The 23,785-nt window shown below is 39.7% G+C and overlaps 1 protein-coding gene across 3 annotated transcripts in view; it reads left to right on the top strand.

The window, feature by feature from the left end:
* Positions 1-23,785, top strand: part of LMBRD2 (LMBR1 domain containing 2) — a 77,402-nt gene that overhangs the window by 766 nt on the left and 52,851 nt on the right. The gene's annotated exons all lie outside the window — the stretch shown is intronic.

Raw genomic sequence — 23,785 nt, 5'->3', positions numbered from 1 at the left:
TATCTGCAAAGGGCTTTACCAGGGCTAAGCTCTGAGCCACCAGCAAAGCCATTCGGTTGCTCTCGGCCAACCGGCTGCATCCATTTGCGTCGCCACCTAGAACTGCTTTAGCCTATCTCTGCGGGAAACAGTTTGGGGGCGTTAGAGTAGGGAGTGTACCATATTCCAGGTAGGATGACCGTGCGAAATCCATTGTGCATTGCAAACTACTACAACGATGGCCCCGGGAAAACAGTGGAAGAGAGAAGAGGGATGAATTCCAACCGTAATAAAAATAATGAGGGTTTATAAAGTTTTTTTATAAAGTTTAGAATTATGCAGGGCAGTTTCATCCCCAAAGAATTAGTTCAGTGGGGAGAAAGAGTGGCTGTCTGTTCCCATAAAGATTACAGCCTTGGAAGCCCTATGGGGCAGTTTTACTCTGACCTATAGCTTTGAAGAGTCAGAATCCACTCGATGACAGTGGTTTTATGCTGTATGACATACCTTCATACTACTTTGAAAAAAATGATTAGATTCTTGAAAAGTAACCACTTCTTGACAGGAAGGAATTCATGAACCTTTATTTTGTTCTCGAAAGTAGGTGAGATTTCTATTAAGAGGGGATCTGTTCACAAATTGATTTTGATCAACACTAGGTGAAGAATACTAGGCTTAGTGTGCACAGTTCATTAAACTACTGTTAGATGATAATTTTTTTAAATGCAGTATTCCTGGTTTTTTGCACGGTAGTTACCTATCTTTACTTTGGCTAAGGAGAAAGCAGTTGCCTTCATTTGAGATATACATACTTTCCCTTAAGCTTGCAACTCATTACAGAAAATATTTCTAACAAAAAAAGTTATAGTCTCCAGGAAAGTGAACAAGACAGAGGGAACTGGTAACCTTGTGGGGAGAAAGGATAAAAAAATATTTAAAATGCCGTGGTGAGCACTGTCTTAGTTACTAGGGCTGCTGTAACAGAAGAACCGCAAGTGCATGGCTTTAAAGAACAGAAATTTATTTTCTCACAATTTAGGAGTCTAGAAATCTGAATTCAGGCACCAGCTATAACGGAAGGCTCTCTCTTTGTCAGCTGTAGGGGAAGATCCTTGTCTTTTTCAGTTTCTGTAGCCCTACCTGTTCCTTGGTCCCTTGACAATCTTCACATGGCACCTCTCTTCCCGTTTGTTTTTGCATGTCTTTATCTACCATTTTTTATAACTCTGGTAATGGGTATGGCTCAGTAACATAACATTAGATTGCATACAAAGGTGATTGCAGTACATTACATTACATCTACAGGTACAGGGGTTAGGATTCCACCACGTATTTTGGGGGGACACAATCCATAGCAAGCGTAACAAAGTTTTGAGATATAAAGTAATTGGAATAGGCCACTTTAGATACAAATCTCATAGATAAGAAGGTCTAGTAGATGGGAAGATACTAAATTTAAGGATAAGAAATATTCTTGTTCTGTCTGCTGTTTAGGGAGCATTTCTAGTTCTTAGAATACTGGCAGTATCTGAATTAATGGACATAAGGTCCATTAATTGGTAGGTAGCTAGTAATTGCAAGTCTTCAGCTGAAGGTCCAAGTCCTCTGCTACTGGAGTAGATATTTCACTAACAGTGTTTGCCCTGGTAAGAGAAATACTTCAGCTTGCTAATATGGAACTTTTTTTCTCATTCCTTCCATTCATGGCTGTAAATAAAAGTTTAAATAGATACATGTGATACTGTTTGATATAAGGAATTGTGTCCATTGAAGACTTGCAGTTACTGGCTACGTACAGACGTCTTGTTATTTGTTCTCTTAATTGCACTGTGATTGCTACTGATGTGGAATATTTTATTTTCCTGATTAATTTTGTTAGTTTAACCTTAGCACATCCCATTTCCCACTTTGGGGTACACCATATTTCCAGAACTAAAATCCCTTCCCTATGTTAGTATCCAGGACAAATGAATTACAGTCTCTTTTAACGTCTGCAAATGACTTAGGGCCCGTCATTTCTAGTACCCTTTGGAAGCTTCAGATAGACTCCAAAGTGACTGTGTAAACTGGGGAAGTGTTTATCACCGAGAGATGCTCAGAATGGGCAAGGGTGGTATTATCTGTTTAGAGGTAAAATTATAGGAGGGACCAAAAAGGACTGGAAATCATAAATGATTATAAGCTATTTATTACATGTGTGTGTATGTATACACATATATATGTATATATATCTTATAAGCATTGTTGTTAGGTGCCATGAGTCGGTTCTGACTCATAGTGATGCTATGTACAACAGAACGAAATACTGCCCAGGCCTGCAACATCTTCTCAATTGTTGCTCTGCTTGAGCCTATTTTTGCAGCCTCTGTCAAGACATCTCACTGAGGGTCTTCCTCTTTTTTGAGAACCCTCTGGTGGTATTTGAAATACCACTGGCATAGCTTCCAGCATCACAGCAACACGTAAGCCACCACAGTGCTACGAACCGACAGATGAGTGGTGGCTTATAGTCATAAATATAGTCATAGGTGTGTGTGTGTACATATATAAGTATATGTTATTTTCGAAAACCAAATATGACAAAAGAGATTCTATTTAATGAGAATGGTGATGAATTTTTTCCTTAGCTCCTTCACACCCACCAAACCCACTGCTGTCAAGTCGATTCCAACTGATAGAGATCCTATAAGACACAGTAGAACTGCCCCATAAGATTTCCAAGGCTGTAAATCTTTACAGAAGCAGACTGCCCCATCTTTCTCCTGCAGAGCGGCTGGTGGGTTCGAGCCACCGACCCTTTGGTTAGCAGCCAAGTGCTTTAGCCACTGCGTCACCAGGGCTCCTAGTTCCTTCATAGTATGAAATAAATTGTAAAATTCTTGAGTTTTTTTTCTCACATCATTTAGCTCGGGAACAAGAGCCTGAGAACAATTATGTGGCAAGAAGTTTGTATCTGCTAATAAAATTTGAGAAAGGATCTTTTTTCCTTGATTAATTCTACAGTAAATCTTTTGTTCTCTGCAGTTAAATGCTGTCAGTGATGGGCAGATGGTGGAAAGGTTCTGGCCCTGATTCTAATTTGCTCTATGTTTTCTTTTCTACTTTTCCCATACAGATTAGAATCACATATTACCCTTAAGTCAACTAATGGCAGTATTACTCTGAGGTAAAGAGGCTTAGCTAAGTTCTACATTGAACATTTTCTTCTTATACTGTGAACTATGTCTTGATAGGGATGATCAATAGGGGAATTTCTGATTGTTCACTATGGAGACTGAACAGAAGAAATTTATTTAAACAATTTAAATTGCATTAAGAAACTATGTCTGGACTGGAGAAGAGAAGATGTAGCTTTCTAACTGTGAGCCAGACTCTAGTTAGGATGCCTCAGTTTGAATCCCAGCTTTGCCATTTTAAAAAAAAAAAAAAAAAAATTTTTTTTTTTTTTTTTGTGGGAACTTGGGGAAACCCTGGTGGTGCAGTGGTTAAGTGCTACAGCTGCTAACCAAGAGGTCAGCAGTTCAAATCTGCCAGGCGCTCCTTGGAAACTCTGTGGGGCAGTTCTACTCTGTCCTATAGGGTCACTATGGGTCGGAATCAACTCGACGGCAGTGGGTTTGGGTTTGGTTTTGGTGGGAACTTGGATAAATTCCTTATCCTGTTTGTGCCCAATTTTCTCCTTTATTAAACAAGAATACTAACAGTCTTCTCTTTAGTATGATAAAGCTTGTTAAGTAGGAGCACAATATTTAGTAAGTGCACACTAAATGTTAGCTATTCTTTTTTAAAATTATTTTGTTATTAAGAGAAAGTGTAAGGATTATTTTCTAATTACCAAAACAAGTCTTGCATTATCTACCTGAGATCTTTAAGAATTCATTAAAATTTTACTTGCTTTCTTCTGACCTCTGTACATGGTTGCAACCCCTTCCCTTCATGCCTTGCCAAAGACAGAACAGTTTGTGTGTGTCCTTCTCCTAAACACTTGTCACACTTTGGAATTCGGTTCGACTAGTTGTTTTGCCACCTCAGCCTTTAGATGGGCTTCGAAACATATTACTTTCTCCCATTTTTAGACTGAGAGTGATGTTCTCTTATAATATTCTACATTCTAAAGTAAATTCTATCTACACGTGAAATCTTTCAGCAGGGAATGATGATTTCCTTGAGAAAATTTAAATTTTTATTGGTGGGAGACAATTGTTGACTTTTCTCACTTCTAGTTCTGATTCTTTTGATTTTTCATTATTATGATCTTGAGTTATCTCCTCATTTTTATTATTTTATATATCTGAGTAAAGGTACATATTGCAGTTGACACTCTCCGAGTCTGATGAATCATTAGGTTCTAGTTGAAATTTTTCATTCAGTTTCAGAATCTTTAGTTTTGGCAAAATTTTTGTCAGTTTTTTGTTTATGTTCTGATCCATTGCATTCCTCCTTCCTTTCCTCCCATTCCTTCCTTTCTCTCGCTTTTTCTCCTTTTTTTGTAAATATTTGGAATGCTTCAAATTTCAAAATTATCTTAACTTCTAAATTTTCCACTCAGAGTGTGTTTAGCCTAAAGAAACAATGCTAGAGTCATAAAGGACTCAGGAAACAGTATTCTAAGTTAGTAACATTAGTAATTCAATTATGAAACTATTGTAAAGACACCTGAAAGTAGTGTTGAATAATGTCTTGATTAGAAAAAGACTGAATTAGATTTTTAATGTTTAAGACTATTTCAGAGCTAGTATATTGAAAGGTTGAATATGACATCAAAGCAGGCACAAATTTTGAATGGATGAATGAATTAGCATTTTGATTTTGAGTAAAATCAACCCTTGTTTCTGTGGTGTTAATATCAACCTTATGATCTTTTTTTTTTTTTTTTTAATCATATGTAACTGAATTTTGATTTGCCTCAATTTTAGGAATTTCTTTTTTGTCATTTAGCCTAAACATGTAATTTTAATATTTAAATAATATTATAGAAGGACCAATGTCGTTGTCAGAGGCATAGTTCCAATTTTGCTCTTGAGTATGTTTTTTAAAACCGCACGTGGTTACAGTTCAAATGATATAGACTAGTCTGCCTTTTTGATCATCGTTCCAGGAAAAATGACATTGTCTTTCTATAGGACATTAGTGTGTCAAGTGTATCTTCTGGACATGACTCTGATGTGTGTTTTGTCTCTGTCACAACAAACAGATGAAAGGACGTTTTAGCTACCTTGCAGACCTAGAGAGGTAATCCCAACTTGTTGAGAGAGGCACAGGGATCAACTTTGGGAGCCAGGCTGATTTCTTGTTTTATAGGACAGAAAGTAGGCCCAGGCTGTGGTGCCCATTGAGCATGAAAAGCAGAACACAGTTGATTTTCATTCGTAGTTGTTTTTTTGGGGGGGGGAGTAGGGGGTTGGGGGGCAGGGGAGATACCATTTAGGGTAAAGTATGAGTTGAAGCTATGCTTTGAGACTGTTGAGAAAACTAGTTAGTTTTCTTCTGGAGTCTCATGATATAAAGGAGGCAGAGAATAGCAACTAACATTTATTGAGTACCTTTCGTACTCTGTAGGGAAACCCCGGTGGCATAGTGGTTAAGTGCTATGGCTGCTAACCAAAGGGTTGGCAGTTCAAATCTACCAGGCGCTCCTTGGAAACTCCAATGGGCAGTTCTACTCTGTGCTATAGGGTCGCTACAAGTCGGAATCGACTCGGCAGCGCTGGGTTTTTGGTATAGTACTCTGTGTGGAAACCTTGGTGGTTGTACTTGTTAAGTGCTATAGCTGCTAACCAAAAGGTTGGCAGTTCAAATCCATCAGGCCCTCCTTGGAAACTCTATGGGGAAGTTCTACTCTGTCTATAGGGTCGCTATGAGTTGGAATCGACTCGATGGCACCCGGTTGGTTGGTTAGTACTCTGTGCCTTGGAAGTCCTACTGAGTGTTTTACTTTTCTGTCTCACTTGATCTTTATAGCTACCTGGAGCCCTGGTGGCACAGTGCTTAAGAGCTCCAGCTGCTAACCAAAAGGCAATTCAAATCCACCAGCCGCTCCTTGGAAACCCTATGGGGCAGTTCTCCCCTGTCCTGTAGGGTTGCTATAAGTCAGAATTGACTCAACGGCAATGGCTCTCGTATATTTATCCTCATTTAACAGTTTAAATTGCATAAAGTTACACAATTATTAAATAAGGTTGGAATTTGGAACCTGAGTTTGCCAAGGTAAAATAAACCATTTGTATTTTAAAATTATTGTAATTTTAGGCACTTATTTAATAAATAAGGTCCCTAAGTGGCACAAACTGTTTGCACTCAATTGCTAAAGGTTGGCAGTTTGAACCCACCCAGTGGTACCATGGAAGAAGAGGTCTGGCAATCTGCTTCCATTAAGGTTACAGCCAAGAAAGTCCTGTAGAGTGGCTCTACTCTGTAACATGAGGTCACCATGAGTCAGAATTGAATAGACAGCAACTAATAAGAAGAACTTAATAAATAACCAGAGCAAAAATTTTCATTTTCTAGTTGCTATGTATTTTCCTTATGTTGTTAATATTAATTTTTAAATAACTGTAAAATTGTAAAGTAATGTTAGCTTATTATAAAAAGTTAAACACGCACACGAAATCACAAAGAAGACAGTAGAAGTCATTTCTTCTGCTACTCTGTGGCACCCACTGTGAGCATTTTAGTGTATATTAGTCAATGCATATATGTGTTTCTCTGTGTACTCCCCCAACCCTGCCCTTTTTGACATCTGGAATGCGGTGGTGTCCTTTAATCGCAGTTTGCAATGGAATGTTGCTGGTAGGTAGCCTGTGACTCAGGCACAGAACCCTGTTCCTATCAGTCATGGCCAGATTAGCAGGATTAGTGTTTTGTGAAACCCTTGTCTGCTTTTCTCAAAAAGGCAATGCGTAACGATGAGCCTGGTGGACATTTTTAAGGCTTCCTGGATTGTTGGGTATAAACATTTAAGTTGTTTCTAGTTTTCATGTTTAAATAATGTTGCACTGAAAAGCAACCTTGTAGATAAATCCTTGTTCCTTAGAATAAGGTTTTTGGCCTTTCCTTACAATAAGTTATTTGAAGTAGAATTACTAGGACAAAGTGTGTGAACCTTTTTTAAGGCTTTTGATACATACTGCCAAGTGCTGTCCAGATTTTTGCTTCCCTGGCAATGTGGTCCTTTTCATTGGCTCAAGCCATCCCTAGATCCTGGTGTTTTCTCTGTTTATTCATGGTTGTTTTGGTTATCCAAATTGGCACAAATGGTTAAGCACGCCACTACTTTTAACTGAAAGATTGGCAGTTCAAACTCACTGAGAAGTTCCTCAGAAGACAAGCCTGGAAATCTCCTAAAGAGATCTACTCTGCAACCCATCAGGTTGCAACGAGTTGAGAATGGACTGCAGGGAAACTAACAACAGCAACAGACCCATTAGTTATTTGATGGGCAGGGCTGGGAGGGACTTTTATTGGATAGGTAAAAATTCACATGGCAGTAAATTCAGACAATACTTAAGGGTAAACAGTGAAAAGAAAGTCTCTCTCCCAACCTCTTTACCCATTTTCTCTCTGCAGAAACAGTCACTGCTAATAGGGAGGGTGTGGGGCAGTGGGCATGTGACTTATATTGCTGGTTAGAATATTACCTTGGTTCAGACTTTCTTGAAGCCAATTCTACAATTGTATAAAATCTTTGATGTATTTATATCTTTGGACTTAGCGATTCCAATTCTAGGAATTTGATTCATTTAGTAAAGAAAGCAGTGAACAACTAAAATCCCTGCCCTTGAGGTCCTTATTCACTAAGGCAGAAAAATGCTTATATTAAAAAAAATGTTTAATGGGTGCTCCTTGGAAACTCTACCGGGCAGTTCTACTCTGTCCTATAGGGTCACTATGAGTCGGAATCGACTCGACGGCAGTGGGTTTGTTTGTTTTTTTTTTAAGAGCTAACAAGATATAATGGATTAATGTTGGTGATGGGGTTGTTGTTGTTGTTAGGTGCCGTTGAGTCAATTCTGACTCCTAGAGACCATATGTACAACAGAATGAGACACTGCCCGGTCCTGCACCATCTTCACAATCCTCGCGATGTTTGAGCCTTTTGTTGCAGCCGCTGTGTCGATCTATCTTGTTGAGGGTCTTCTTCTTTTTCACTGACCTTCTACTTTACCAAGCATGATGTCCTTCTTCAGGGACTGATTCCTCCTGATAACATGTCCAAAGTACAGGAGACAAGGCCTCGCCATCCTCGCTTCTAAGGAGCATTCTGGCTGTATTTCAAAGATGGACTAGTTTGTTCTTCTGGCAGCCCATGGTATAGTCAGTATTCTCCACTAACACCTTAATTCAAAGGCATCAGTTCTTCTTTGGTCTTATTAATTGTCCAGCTTTCATAAGCACATGAAGTGGTTGAAAATACCATGGCTGGGTCAGGCGCACCTTAGTCCTCAAAGGGACGTCTTTGCTTTTTAACACTTTGAAGACTTTTTTTGGGCAGCAGATTTGCCCAGTGCGGTACGTTGTTTGATTTCTTTCTTTCTTTTTTTTTTTTACATAAGGAAGCAAGGTTTAACTATTTGATTTTAAAATATTTTAAATATGTGGGTTATAGGTTTGTTTTGTTCTTAGAGTCTTATGTTGTATAGTACAGAACATTCTATTTTTTTTTTTTCTTCAAAATATTTTTACAGGGGTAATTAATACACATGACATAAAATACAAAAGTACAGATACGGTTAAAAAGTAAATCTTCTTCCTACTCCTAGACATTCTTTCCAATTTCCTGATTGTCTTCAAGGTGCACACTATGCAAATATGAACATCTCTATCTAAGGAGGCCTGTGACCCACAGTGGTAAGGGCTTGGCTGCTAACTGAAAGGTTGGTAGTTCAAACCCTGCAGCTGCTCTGCAGAAGAAAGATATGGTGTTCTGCTCCTGTAAAGATTACAGCCTTGGAAACCCTATGGGGAGCTCTGCTGTGTCCTAGAGGGTTGCTATGGGTCAGAGCCATTGAATGGTAACAGGTTTTATGTATCTGTGTAACTATGTATCTGTGTACCTTTCTCTCTCTCTCTCTCTCTCTCTATCTATCTATCTATTTACCTATCATCCATCTAGCCATTCTATATATCAAAAGTAACATATTACATCCATACCCTGTTCTATTCTTTTAAAAAAAAAAAAAGTAGTGTGTTGGGAAGATCTTTCGTATTAGTACATACAAAGCTACTTCATTTTTTTTTTTTTTTTATTAAGCTTCAAGTGAACATTTACCATTCCAATCAGTCTGTCACATGTAGGTTTACATACATCTTACTCCCTTCTCCCACTTGCTCTCCCCCTATTGAGTCAGCCCTTACAGTCTCTCGTTTCGTGCCAATTTTGCCATCTTCCCTCTCTCTCTATCTTCCCATCCCCCCTCCAGTCAAGAGTTGCCTACACACTCTCCCGTGTCCACCTGATTTAATTAGCTCACTCTTCATCAGCATCTCTCTCCCCCCCACTGACCAGTCCTTTTCATGCCTGATGATTTGTCTTCGGGGATGGTTCCTGTCCTGTGCCATCAGAAGGTCTGGGGAGCATTGTCTCTGGGATTCCTCTAGTCACAATCATACCATTAGGTGTGGTCTTTTAGTGAGAATTTGGGGTCTGTATCCCATTGATCTCCTGCTCCCTCAGGAGTTGTCTGTTGTGCTCCCTGACAGGACAGACATCGATTGTGGCTGGGCACCAACTAGTTCTTCTGGTCTCAGGATAATGTAGGTCTCTGGTTCATATGGCCCTTTCTGTCTCTTGGGTTCTTAGTTGTCGTGTGACCTTGGTGTTCTTCCTTTGCCTTTGCTCCAGGTGGGTTGAGACCAATTGATGTATTTTAGATGGCCGCTTGTTGGCATTTAGGACCCCAGGCGCCACAATTCAAAGTGGGATGCAGAGTGTTTTCATAATAGAATTGTTTTGCCCATTGACTTAGAAGTCCCCTCAAACCAAGTTCCCCAGACCCCAGCCCCTGCTTCGCTGACCTTTGAAGCTTTCATTTTATCCCGGAAACCTCTTTGCTTTTAATCCAGTCCAATTAGGCTGACCTTCCTTGTTTTGAGTGTTGTCTTTCCCTTCACCCAAAGCAGTTCTTATCTACAGATTGATCAATAAAAAGCCCTCTCCCTCCCTCCCTCCCCCCTTTGTAACCACAAAAGTATGTGTTCTTTTCCGTTTTTTCTATTTCTCAAGATCTTATAATAGTGGTCTTATACAATATTTGTCCTTTTGCAACTGACTTATTTCGCTCAGCATAATGCCTTCCAGATTCCTCCATGTTATGAAATGTTTCAGAGATTCGTCACTGTTCTTTATCGATGCGTAGTATTCCATTGTGTGAATATACCACAATTTATTTACCCATTCGTCCGTTGATGGACATCTTGGTTGCTTCCAGCTTTTTGCTATTGTAAACAGAGCTGCAATAAACATGGGTGTGCATATATCTGTTTGTGTGAAGGCTCTTGTATCTCTAGGGTATATTCCGAGGAGTGGGATTTCTGGGTTGTATGGTAGTTCTATTTCTAACTGTTTAAGATAACGCCAGATGGATTTCCAAAGTGGCGTACCATTTTACAATCCCACCAGCAGTGTATGAGAGTTCCAATCTCTCCACAGCCTCTCCAACATTTATTATTTTGTGTTTTTTGAATTAATGCCAGTCTAGTTGGTGTGAGATGGAATCTCATCGTAGTTTTAATTTGCATTTCTCTAATGGCTAATGATCGAGAGCATTTTCTCATGTATCTGTTGGCTGCCTGAATATCTTCCTTAGTGAAATGTGTGTTCAATATCCTTTGCCCACTTCTTGATTGGGTTGTTTGTCTTTTTGTGGTTGAGTTTTGACAGAATCATGTAGATTTTAGAGATCAGGCGCTGGTCTGAGATGTCATAGCTGAATATTCTTTCCCAGTCTGTAGGTGGTCTTTTTACTCTTTTGGTGAAGTCTTTAGATGAGCATAGGTGTTTGATTTTTAGGAGCTCCCAGTTATCTGGTTTCTCTTCATCATTTTTGGTAATGTTTTGTATTCTGTTTATGCCCTGTATTAGGGCTCCTAGGGTAGATCCTATTTTTTCTTCCATGATTTTTATCGTTTTAGTCTTTATGTTTAGGTCTTTGATCCACTTGGAGTTAGTTTTTGTGCATGGTGTGAGGTATGGGTCCTGTTTCATTCTTTTGCAAATGGATATCCAGGTATGCCAGCACCATTTGTTAAAAAGACTATTATTTGCCCAATTGACTGACACTGGTCCTTTGTCAAATATCAGCTGCTCATACGTGGATGGATTTATATCTGGATTCTCAATTCTGTTCCATTGGTCTATGTGCCTGTTGTTGTACCAGTACCAGGCTGTTTTGACTACTGTAGCTATATAATAGGTTCTGAAATCAGGTAGGGTGAGGCCTCCCACTTTCTTCTTCTTTTTCAGTAATGTTTTGCTTATCCGGGGGTTCTTTCCCTTCCATGTGAAATTAGTGATTTGTTTCTCTATCCCCTTAAAGTATGACATTGGTATTTGGATTGGAAGTACATTGTATGTATAAATGGCTTTTGGTAGAATAGACATTTTTACTGTTAAGTCTTCCTATCCATGAGCAGGGTATGTTTTTCCACTTAAGTATGTCCTTTTGAATTTCTTGTAGCAGAGTTTTATAGTTTTCTTTGTATAGGTCTTTTACATCCTTGGTAAGATTTATTCCTAAGTATTTTATCTTCTTGGGGGCTACTGTGAATGGTATTGATTTGGTTATTTCCTCTTCGGTGTTCTTTTTGTTGATGTAGAGGAATCCAAGTGATTTTTGTATGTTTATTTTATATCCTGAGACTCTTCCAAACTCTTCTATTAGTTTCAGTAGTTTTCTGGAGGATTCCTTAGGGTTTTCCATGTATACGATCATGTCATCTACAAATAGTGATAGCTTTACTTCCTCCTTACCAATCTGGATACCCTTTATTTCTTTGTCTAGCCTAATTGCCCTGGCTAGGACTTCAAGTACGGTGTTGAATAAGAGCGGTGATAAAGGGCATCCTTGTCTGGTTCCCGTTCTCAAGGGAAATGCTTTCAGGTTCTCTCCATTTAGAGTGATACTGGCCGTTGGCTTTGCATAGATGCCCTTTATTATGTTGAGGAATTTTCCTTCAATTCCTATTTTGGTTAGAGTTTTTATCATAAATGGGTGTTGAACTTTGTCAAATGCCTTTTCTGCATCAATTGATAAGATCATGTGGTTTTTATCTTTTGTTTTATTTATGTGATGGATTACATTAATGGTTTTTCTGATATTAAACCAGCCTTACATACCTGGTATAAATCCCACTTGATCAGGGTGTATTATTTTTTTGATGTGTTGTTGAATTCCATTGGCTAGAATTTTGTTGAGGATTTTTGCATCTATGTTCATGAGGGATATAGGTCTAAAATTTTCTTTTTTTGTAATGTCTTTACCTGGTTTTGGTATCAGGGAGATGGTAGCTTCATAGAATGAGTTGGGTAGTATTCCGTCTTTTTCTATACTTTGAAATACCTTCAGTAGTAATGGTGTTAAGTCTTCTCTGAAAGTTTGGTAGAACTCTGCAGTGAAGCCATCTGGGCCAGGACTTTTTTTTGTTGGAAGTTTTTTGATTACCGTTTCAATCTCTTTTTTTGTTATGGGTCTATTTAGTTGTTCTACTTCTGAATGTGTTAGTTTAGGTAGGTAGTATTGTTCCAAGAATTTATCCATTTCTTCTAGGTTTTCAAATTTGTTAGAGTACAATTTTATGTAGTAATCTGATATGATTCTTTTGATTTCATTTGGTTCTGTTGTGATGTGGTCCTTCTCGTTTCTTATTCGGGTTATTTATTTCCTTTCCTGTTTTTCTTTAGTCAGTCTAGCCAGTGGTTTATCAATTTTGTTAATTTTTTCAAAGAACCAGCTTTTGGCTTTGTTAATTCTTTCAATTGTTTTTCTGTTCTCTAATTCATTTAGTTCAGCTCTCATTTTTATTATTTGTTTTCTTCTGGTGGCTGATGGGTTCTTTTGTTGCTCATTTTGTATTTGTTCAAGTTGTCGGGACAGTTCTCTGATTTTGGCTCTTTCTTCTTTTTGTATGTGTGCATTTATCTATATAAATTGGCCTCTGAGCACTGCTTTTGCTGTGTCCCAGAGGTTTTGATAGGAAGTATTTTCATTCTCGTTGCGTTCTAAGAATTTCCTTATTCTCTCCTTGATGTCTTCTATAACCCAGTCTTTTTTCAGGAGGGTATTGTTCATTTTCCAAGTATTTGATTTCTTTTCCCTAGTTTTTCTGTTATTGATTTCTAGCTTCATTGCCTTGTGGTCTGAGAAGATGCTTTGTAATATTTCGATGTTTTGGATTCTGGAAAGATTTGTTTTATGACCTAATATGTGGTCTATTCTAGAGAATGTTCCATGTGCACTAGAAAAAAAAGTATATTTTGTAGCAGTTGGGTGGAGAGTTCTGTATAAGTCAATGAGGTCAAGTTGGTTGATTGTTGTAAGTAGGTCTTCCGTGTCTCTACTGAGCTTCTTACTGGATGTCCTGTGCTTCTCCGAAAGTGGTGTGTTGAGGTCTCCTACTATATATGTGGAGGTGTCTATCTCACTTTTCAATTCTGTTAAAATTTGATTTATGTATCTTGCAGCCCTGTCATTGGGTGCGTAAATATTTAATATGGTTATGTCTTCCTGATCAATTGTCCCTTTTATCGTTATATAGTGTCCTTCTTTATCCTTTGTGGTGGATTTAAGTCTAAAGTCTATTTTGTCAGAAATTAATATTGCTACTCCTCTTCTTTTTTGCTTATTGTTTGCTTGATATATTTTTTTCCATCCTTTGAGTTTTAGTTTGTTTGTGTCTCTAAGTCTAAGGTGTGTCTCTTGTAGGCAGCATATATCCAGTTTTTTTATCCAGTCCGTGACTCTCTGTCTCTTTATTGGTGCATTTAGTCCATTTACATTCAGCGTAATTATAGATAAGTAAGTTTTTAGTGCTGTCATTTTGATGCCTTTTCATGTGTGTTGTTGGCCATTTCATTTTTCCACATGCTTTTTTGTGCTGAGAGGTTTTTCTTAGTAGCTTGTGAGATCCTCATTTTCATAATGTTTAACTTTGTGTTTATTGAGTCGTTACATTTTTCTTGGCTTTTTTCTTGAGTTATGGAATTGATATTCCTTTTTGTGGTTACCTTCTTATTTACCCTTATTTTTCTAAGTAAAAACCTAACTTGTATCCTTCTATATCGCCTTGTATCACTTTCCATCTGGCAGTTCAATGCCTCCTATATTTAGTCCCTCTTTTTGATTATTGTGATCGTTTATCTATTGATTTCCATGATTTCCTGTTGTGTGTATTATTTTGTTTATTTATTTTTTAGAATTAGTCTTAATTTGTTTGTTTTTGTGCTTTCCCTATTTGAGTTGCGTTGATATCAGGACATTCTGTTTTGTGACCTTGTATTGTGCTGGTACCTGATATTATTGGTCATCCGGCCAAACAATCTCCTTTAGCATTTCTTGCAGTCTTGGTTTAGTTTTTGCAAATTCTCTAAACTTGTGTTTATCTGTAAATATCTTAATTTCTCCTTCGTATTTCAGAGAGAGTTTTGCTGGATATATGATCCTTGGTTGGCAGTTTTTCTCCTTCAGTGCTCTGTATACGTCGTCCCATTCCCTTCTTGCCTGCATGGTTTCTGCTGAGTAGTCTGAACTTATTCTTATTGATTCTCCCTTGAAGGAAACCTTTCTTTTCTCCCTGGCTGCTTTTAAAATTTTCTGTTTGTCTTTGGTTTTGGCAAGTTTGATGATAATATGTCTTGGTGTTTTTCTTTTTGGATCAATCTTAAATGGGGTTCGATGAGCATCTTGGATAGATATCCTTTCGTCTTTCATGATGTCAGGGAAGTTTTGTGTCAGGATTTCTTCAACTATTTTCTCTGTGTTTTCTGTCCCCCCTCCCTGTTCTGGGACTCCAATCACTCGCAAGTTATCCTTCTTGATAGAGTCCCACATGATTCTTAGGGTTTCTTCATTTTTTTTAATTCTTTTATCTGATTTTTTTTTCAGCTATGTTGGTGTTGTTTCCCTGGTCCTCCAGAAGTCCCAGTCTACATTCTAATTGCTCGAGTCTGCTCCTCTGACTTTCTATTGTGTTGTCAAATTCTGTAATTTTATTGTTAATCTTTTGGATTTCTACATGCTGTCTCTCTATGGATTCTTGCAACTTATTAATTTTTCCACTATGTTCTTGAATAATCTTTTTGAGTTCTTCAACAGTTTTATCAGTGTGTTCCTTGGCTTTTTCTGCATTTATCCTAATTTCATTTGTGATATCTTTAAGCATTCTGTAAATTAGTTTTTTATATTCTGTATCTGATAATTCCAGGATTGTATCTTCATTTGGGAAAGATTTTGATTCTTTTGTTTGGGGGGTTGAAGAAGCTGTCATGGTCTGTTTCTTTATGTGGTTTGATATGGACTGCTGTCTCCGAGCCATCACTGGGAAACTAGATTTTCCAGGTAGTCGGCTAAAAAAAAATGCAGTCAGATCCCTATCTGAATTCTCCCTCTGGCTCAGGGTATTCGGATGTTAATGGGGCCGCCTGGGGAGGGTGGGGGAGGGATCTGAGAGCTAGGAGTGTAAAAAAAAAAAAGGAGTATAGCACCACAGAATATAGAGCTGAACACCGCGTTCACGCTCCGCCCCCGTTTGCCAAAATCCAGTCGGGACAGGTCCCCTGCTAGGACGCTGCTTTCCTTGCTCGGATACCAGTCACTTCCTCCCGGGGACTTCTCCCTCCGGTGCGCGGCACCGCTCGTGGGCACTGGGTGGGCATTTCCCGCACGAATGGGTGGGCCCGCCCCCAGGGTCTATTCAGGCGATTATAACTGGGCCCCGCGGTCACGCCCCGCCCGTGCGCGTGCCCAAATCCCAGCGGGATGACTTCCGGGTTGGGACGCTGCTTTCCCCGTTCCGGGACCAGTCACTTCCTCCCGGGGACTTCTCCTTCCGGTGCGCCACACCTCTCGCACGAACAGGGTGGGCGTCACACGCACGGCCAGGTGGTCTCGCCACCTGGGTCAATTCAGGGTAATAAAAATGGACCCCGTGCTCACGCCCCGCCCCCGCGCGCACCCAAATCCCAGCAGGACGGCACCCCGTCTGGGACCCTGCTTTCCCTGCTTCGGGACCAATCACTTCCTCCCGGGGACTTCTTCTTCCGGTGCTCCACACCTCTCACGCGAACTGGGTGGGCGTCACTCGCACGACCAGGTGGGCCCGCCCCCTGGGTCAATTCAGGGTAATAAAAATGGACCCCGCGCTCACGCCCCGCCCGCGTGCGCGCCCAGATCCCAGCGGAATGGCTCCCCGTCTGGGATGCTGCTTTCCCTGCTTTGAGAACAGTCACTTCCGGGGATTTCTCCCTCCGGTGTGCTGCGCCACACGCGCGGACTGGGTGTGCGTCCTCCCGCACGAACGTGTGGGCCCCGCCCCGGGGTCACTTTAGGGAAATATAGTTGACCCCCCCCCCGCTCGCGCCCCGTTGGCTTCTCGCCTAACTCCCGGCAGGACGGCACCCCAGCTGGGACGCTGTTCTCCCCACTCCCAGATCAGTCACTGCCTCCCGGGTGCTTCTCCCTCCGGCTGCGCCTCTACGCCGCCCGCGCCAACCAGCTAGACTTCCTCCCGGGATGGGTTCCAGGGGAAGGGGTGGGCCCCCTTTCTGTGCCGTCTGTCCCCCTGGGCTCTGCCCCAGATCGGGCTCCGAAGGTCACCTGCCTGGTACGCTGGCTCCTGGTTCTGAAAACAGTCGCTGTCTGCCCGTATTTGTTCATTTTCCATCTCTAAGTCTGTGCTTATTGTTCAGAGTTCGTAGATTGTTATGTATGTGATCGATTCCCTTGTTTTTCCGAGTCTTTGTTGCAAGAGGGATCCACAGTAGCGTCCACCTAGTCCGCCATCTTGGCCCCGCCTCCTTCATTTGTTTTTAAAGCCTCCCAAGTTCTGTAGAAGCTTGCTTCTCTGACATAATCTGTTATATAATTTGTCAGTTAATAAAAAATTTTGATTAAAAGGAAAATTTTAAAAATTCACTTGTTTACATTGTTTGATTTCTTGACTGCTGCTTCCATGACCGTTGGTTGTGGATCCAAGTAAAATGAAATCCTTTACAGCTTCACCATTTTCTCTGTTAATCATGATGTTGTTCATTGGTCCAGTTGTGAGGATTTTTGTTTTATGTTGAGGTATAATCCATACTGAAGGCTGTAGTCTTTGATCTTCATCAGAAGTGCTTCAAGTCCTCTTCACTTTCGGCAAGCAAGGTGGTGCTATTTGTATATCAAACCCAAAAAACCAAACCCACTGCCGTTGAGTTGATTCCGACTCATAGCGACCCTAGAGGACAGAGCAGAACTCCCCCATAGAGTTTCCAAGGAGCACCTGGCGGGTTTGAACCACCGACCTCTTGGTTAGCAGCCATAGCATTTAACCACTACGCCACCAGGGCTTCCATTTGTATATCATAGGTTGTTAATGAGTTTTCCTCCAATCCTGATGACCCCTTCTCCTTCATATAGTCCAGCTTCTTGGATTATTTGCCCAGCATACAGATTGAATAAGTATTGGTGAAAGAATACAACCCTGGCACACATCTTTACTCACTATAAACCACACAGTATCCCCTCGTTCTGTTCAAACAACTGCCTCTTGGTCTACGTACAGGTTCTGCATGAGCACAATTAAGTGTTCCAAAATTCCCATTCTTTGCAATGTTATCCATAATTTGTTATGATCCACACAGTCAAATGCCTTTGCATAGTCACTAAAACACAGGCAAACGCCTTTCTGGTATTCTCTGCTTTTAGCCAAGGTCAATCTGACATCAGCAGTGATATCCCTTGTTCCACGTCCTCTTCAGAATCCTGCTTGAACTTCTAGTAGTTCTGGTAGTTCCTTGTTGATGTATATCCATGGAAACAGCAGTTTTTTAATTACTTGCAGCAAAATTTTATTTGCATGTGTTATTAATAGTATTGTTTGATAATTTCCATATTCTGTTGGATCACATTTCTTTGGAAAAGCACAAATATGGACCACTTCCAGTTGGTTGGCCAGGTTCCTGTCTTTCAAATTCCTTGGCATAGATGAGTGAGAACCTCCAGTGCTGCATTCATTTGTTGAAACATCTCAACTGGTATTTTGTCAATTCCTGGAACCTAGTTTTGTGCCAGTGCCTTCAGTGCAGCTTGCAATTCTTCCTTCAGTACTCTTGGTTTTTGATGATTGTATGCTACCTCCTGTAATGGCTGAACGTTGATCAATTATTTTTTTCATACATTACCTTTGTGTATTCCTTCCATCTTCTTTTGACCCATTCTGTGCCATTTAATATTTTCCCTGTAGAATTCTTCAGTATTATAACTCAAGGCTTGAATTTTTTGTTCAGTTCTTTGAGCTTGAGAAATGCCAAGTGTTTTCTTCCCTTCTGGTTTTCTAACTCCGGGTCTTTGCACATTTCATTACAATACTTTACTTTGTCTTCTTGAGCTATCCTTTGAAATCTTCTGTTCAGGTCTTTTACTTCATTGTTTCTTACATTCCCTTTAGCTACTCTATGTTCATAATATCTACTTTGGTCTTTCTTTCCTGCTTTTTTTTTTTTCTTTCTTTCTTTCTTTTTAAATTTATTGTGCTTTAGGTGAAAGTTTGCAGCTCAATTTAATTTCTCATACAAAAATTTACATGTATATTGTTATGTGACCCTAGCTGCAATCCCTGTGACAGCACACTCCCCCTTTCCACCCTGGGTTTCCTGTGTCCATTCAACCAGCTCCTATCCCTTTCTGCCTTCTCATCCTGGCTCTGGACAGGAGCTGCCCATTTAGTCTCATGTATCTACTTGAACGAAGAGGCAGTCTTCGTGAGTATTATTTTGTTTCATACTCCAGTCTAATCTTTGCTTAAAGAGTTGACTTCAGGAATGGTTTTAGTTCTGGGTTAACAGAGAGTCTAGGGGCTGTGTCTTCTGGTGTTCCTCTAGTCTCAGTCAGACTGTTAAGTCTGGTCTTTTCTGTGTGAATTTGAGTTCTGCACCCCACTTTTCTCCTCCATCAGGGATTCTCTGTTGTATTCCCTGTCAGGGCAGTCATCGGTGGTAGCCAGGCACCATCTAGTTCTTTTGGCCTTGGGCTGATGGAGTCTCTGGTTTATGTGGCCCCTTTTGTCTCTTGGGCTAATATTTTCCTTGTGTCTTTGGTGTTCTTCATTCTCCTTTGCTCCAGGTGGGTTGGGACCAAATGATGCATCTTAGATGGCTGCTCGCCAGCTTTTAAGACCCCAAAGCTTTTAAGACTCACCAAAGTGGGATGCAGAGCATTTTCTTAATAAACTTTGTTATGCCAATTAGCCTAGATGTCCCCTAAAACCATAGTCTCCAGATCCCTGCCCCTGCTACTCTGTTACTCGAAATGTTTGGTTGTATTCTGGAAACTTCTTAGCTTTTGGTGTAGTCCAGTTGTGCTGACTTCCCCTTAACTGTGTGCTGCCCTTCCCTTCACCTAAGATAATTCTTATCTACTATCTAGTTAGTGAATTCCCCTCTCCTTCCCTCCCATCCTCGTAACCATCAAAGAATGTTTTCTTCTGTGTTTAAACCTTTTCTTGAGTTCTTATAATAGTGATCTCATACAGTATTTGCCCTTTTACAACTGACTAATTTCACTCAGCATAATGCCTTCCAGATTCATCCATGTTCTGAGCTGTTTCACGGATTTATTGTTGTTCTTTATCATTGCATGGTATTCTGTTGTGTGAATATATCATAATTTGTTTATCCATTCATCTGTTAGGGGGCAGCTACGTTGTTTCCATCTTTTTGCTATCCTAAACAGTGCTGCAGTGAACATGGGTGTGCATGTATCTATTTGTGTGAAGGCTCTTATTTCTCTAGGATATATTTCAAGGTCTGGGATTGCTGAATCATATGGTAGTTCTATTTCTAGCTTTTCAAGGAGGGGCCAAATCGACTTCCAAAGTAGTTGTACCATTTTACATTCCCACCAGCAGTGTATAAGTGTTCCACTCTCTCCACAACCTCTCCAACATTTATTATTTTGTGTTTTTTGGATTAATGCTAGCCTTGTTGGGGTGAGATGGTATCTCATTGTAGCTTTGATTTGGATTTCTCTAATGGCTAATGATTATGAGCATCTCCCCATGTCTCTGTTAGCTGCCTGAATGTCTTCTTTGATGAAGTGCCTGTTCATATCCTTTGCCCATTTTTTAACTGGGTTATTTGTCTTTTTGTTGTTGAAGTTTTGCAGTATCTTGTAGATTTTAGAGATTAGGCCCTGATCAAATGTGTCGTAGCCAAAAATTTTTTCCCAGTCTATGGGTTGTCTTTTTACTCTTCTGATGAAGTCTTTTGATGAGCATAAGTGTTTGGTTTTTAGGAGTTCCTGGTTATCTAGTTTCTCTTCTAGTGTTCATGCATTTTTATTTGTGTTTCATATTCTGTTTGTGCTATGTATTAGGGCTCCTAGCGTTGTCCCTATTTTGTTCTTCCATGATTTTTATCATTTTAGATTTTAGATTTAGGTCTTTCATCCATTTTGAGTTAGCTTTGTGTGTGGGGTGAGGGATGGGCTTTGTTTCTTTTTTTTTTTTGTGGATGAATATCCAGTTATGCCGGCACCATTTGGTGAAGAGATTGTCTTTTCCCCACTTAATGGACTTTGGACCTTTGTCAAATATCAGCTGCTCATAGGTGGATGCATATACTTCTGGATTCTAAATTCTGTTCCATTGGTTTATGTATCCGTTGTACCAGGACCAGGCTGTTTTCACTACCATGGCAGTATAATAGGTTCTAAAATCAGGTAGTGTGAAGTCTCCCGGTTTGTTGTTCTTCTAATACTTTGCTTACCTGTTGCCTCTTCCCTTTCCGAATGAAGTTGATTTGTTTCTCTATCTCATTAAACAATGTTGTTGGAATTTGGATAGGGATTGCATTGTATCTGTAGATGGCTTTGGGTAGAATTGACATTTTCACACTGTTGAGTTTTCCTACCCATGAGCAAGATATGTTTTTCCATTTATGTAGGTCTCTTGTGGTTTTTTGCAGTAGTGCCTTGTACTTGTCCTTGTATAGGCCTTTTAAATCCCTGGTTAGATTTATTCCTAAGTATTTTATTTTGGGGGGGCTACATCAATTTGGTGATTTCCTCTTAGAAATTCTCTTTGTTGGTGTAGAGGAATCCAACTGATTTTTGTATGTTTATTTTGTATCCTGATGCTTTGCTGAAATTTTCTATTAGTTCCAGGAGTTTTCTTGTGGATAATTTTGGGATTTTCTGTGTATAAGATCATATCATCTGGAAATAGGGATGCTTTTACTTCTTCCTTACCAATTTGGATGTCCTTTATTTCTTTTTTCTAGTGTAATTGCTCTGGCCGAGACCTCCAGCACAATGTTGAATAAGAGTGGTGATAAAGGGCGTCCTTGTTCATTTCTCGTTCTCAAGGGGAATACTTTCAGACTCTCTCCATTTAGGATGATGTTGGCTGTTGGCTTTGTATTAAATGCCCTTTATTAGATTAAACAATTTTCCTGCTATTCCTATTTTGCTGAGAGTTTTTATCATGAACGGGTGTTGAATTTTGTCAAATGCCTTTTCTGCATCAATTGATAAAATCTTGTGGTTCTTGTCTTTTTTATTTGTGTAATGGATTACATTTTTTTTTTTCCTAATGTTGAACTATCCCTGAATAATACCTGGTATGAACTCTCTTGGTCATGGTGAATTATTTTTTTGATATGTTATTGAATTGTATTTGTTAGAATTTTGTAGAGCATTTTTGCATCTATGTTCATGAGGGATATTGGTCTGTAATTTTTTTTTTTTTTTTTTGTGGTGTCTTTACCTGGTTTTGGTATCCGGGCTATGCTGGCTTCATTGGATGAGTTTGGGAGTATTTCATCCTTTTCTATGTGCTGAAATACCTTTAGTAGTAGTGGGGTTAACTCTTCTGTGAATGTTTGATAGAATTCTCCAGTAAAGCCACCAGAGCCAGGGCTTTTTTTTGTTGGGAGTTTTTTAATTACCTTTTCAATCTCTTCTTTTTTATGGGTTTATTTAGTTGTTTTGCCTCTGTTTGTGTTAGTTTAGGTAGGTAGTGTGTTCTGTCCTCAGTTCTTGTCTTTGGGTTGTTATCTGATACTGATTTTCTAACCAGAGAACTCCCTTTAGTATTTCTTATAATTTTGGTTTGGTTTTTATAAATTCCCTAAACTTCTGTTTATTGGGAAATGCCCTAATTTCGCCATCATGATGAGAGACAGTTTTGCTGGATATATAATTCCTGGCTGGCAGTTTTTTTCCTTCAAGGCTTTGTATATGTCATCCCATTGCCTTCTTGCCTGCATGGTTTCTGATGAGTAGTCCGAGCTTAGTCTTATTGACTCTCCTTTGTAGGTGACTTTTCACTTATTCCTAGCCACTCTTAAAATTCTCTTTTATATCTTTGTTTTCGCAAGTTTGATTATAATATTTTTTGGTGAATTTCTTTTGGGATCTACCTTGCATGGAGTTTGATGAGCTTCTTGGATAGGTATCTTCTCATCTTTCATGATATCAGGGAAGTTTTCTGCCAACAAATTTTCAACAATTCTCTTTGAAGTTTCTGTCCGCCCAACTCCCCCACCCCCGTTCTGGCACTCCAATCTCTCGTAGGTTATCCCTTTTTATCGAGTCCCATGTAATTCTTAGTATTTCTTCATTTTTTTTTTTAAGTTCTTTTATCTGATTTTTCCTTAAATATGTTGGTGTCGGGTGCTTTATCTTCAATCTTACGAATTCTTACTTCCATTACTTCAGTTCTGCTCCTATGACTTTATATTGAGTTGTCTAATTCTGAAATTCTTTTGTTAATCTTTTGGTTTCTGTCTCTCTATAGATTCTTGCAGCCTGTTAAATTTGTCATTGTGCTCTTGTATAACCTTAATTTCTGCTATTGATTTGTTTTGTATGTTCCTTGGCTTGTTTTGCGTTTTGCCTAATCTCACTCCTGATGTCTTAAAGAGTTCTGTATATTAGTCTTTTTGAATTCTGCCTCCAGTAATTCTAAGAAGTTATCTTCCTCCGGAAGGTTTCTTGATTCTTTGTTTTGGTGGCTTGCTGCAGCCATCATGGTCTGCCTTCTTGTGTGATTTGATATTGACTCCTATCTCCAAGCTATCAATATGTTATTATATTTATTTTTTTATGTTTTCTTACTATGTCCTAGGTTCTTGTTTAGTTTTATTTTGATATGCCCAAATAAGCTGGTTGTGTGAGCTAGTCTGATTATTGGCATCTTTGAAGCTCTCATGTCCTGTATCTAGGTGGCTAGAGCTGTTACTAAGTATGTGAGCCCAGGAGTCTGTTTACTTTCCTTGTGTAGTAGAGCTGTTACTAGGTATGTGAGCCCAGGAGTCCATTTACTTTTCTTGTGTGAATTCAGCTCAGGTGTCCAGGTCATCAGTCACTGAGTGTGTAGTGCAGGTTCTCACCTACAGTCCTAGATGGGCAGGGGTGATTGGAGTAGGCACCGGTATCTGGCTGCAGTAGAGGGTCATGCGCTGATCAAGGCAGGGGGATAACTGCTGCCCGCCAGTGTCTGAGTGGAAGTCATCTTCCCTAGGGTACATAGGTAGGTGGGGTTTGCAGTTGGACTGTGGGCACCCAGTGTTGTTCACTGTAAGGACTGGGAGTCACCACTTATTCTTGGACCT

Source organism: Elephas maximus, chromosome 2, assembly GCF_024166365.1.
Source record: "Elephas maximus indicus isolate mEleMax1 chromosome 2, mEleMax1 primary haplotype, whole genome shotgun sequence".
NCBI lineage: Eukaryota > Metazoa > Chordata > Mammalia > Proboscidea > Elephantidae > Elephas > Elephas maximus.
The sequence above is the reverse complement of the archived record's forward strand: the minus strand, read 5'-3'. Positions and strand labels throughout refer to the sequence as shown.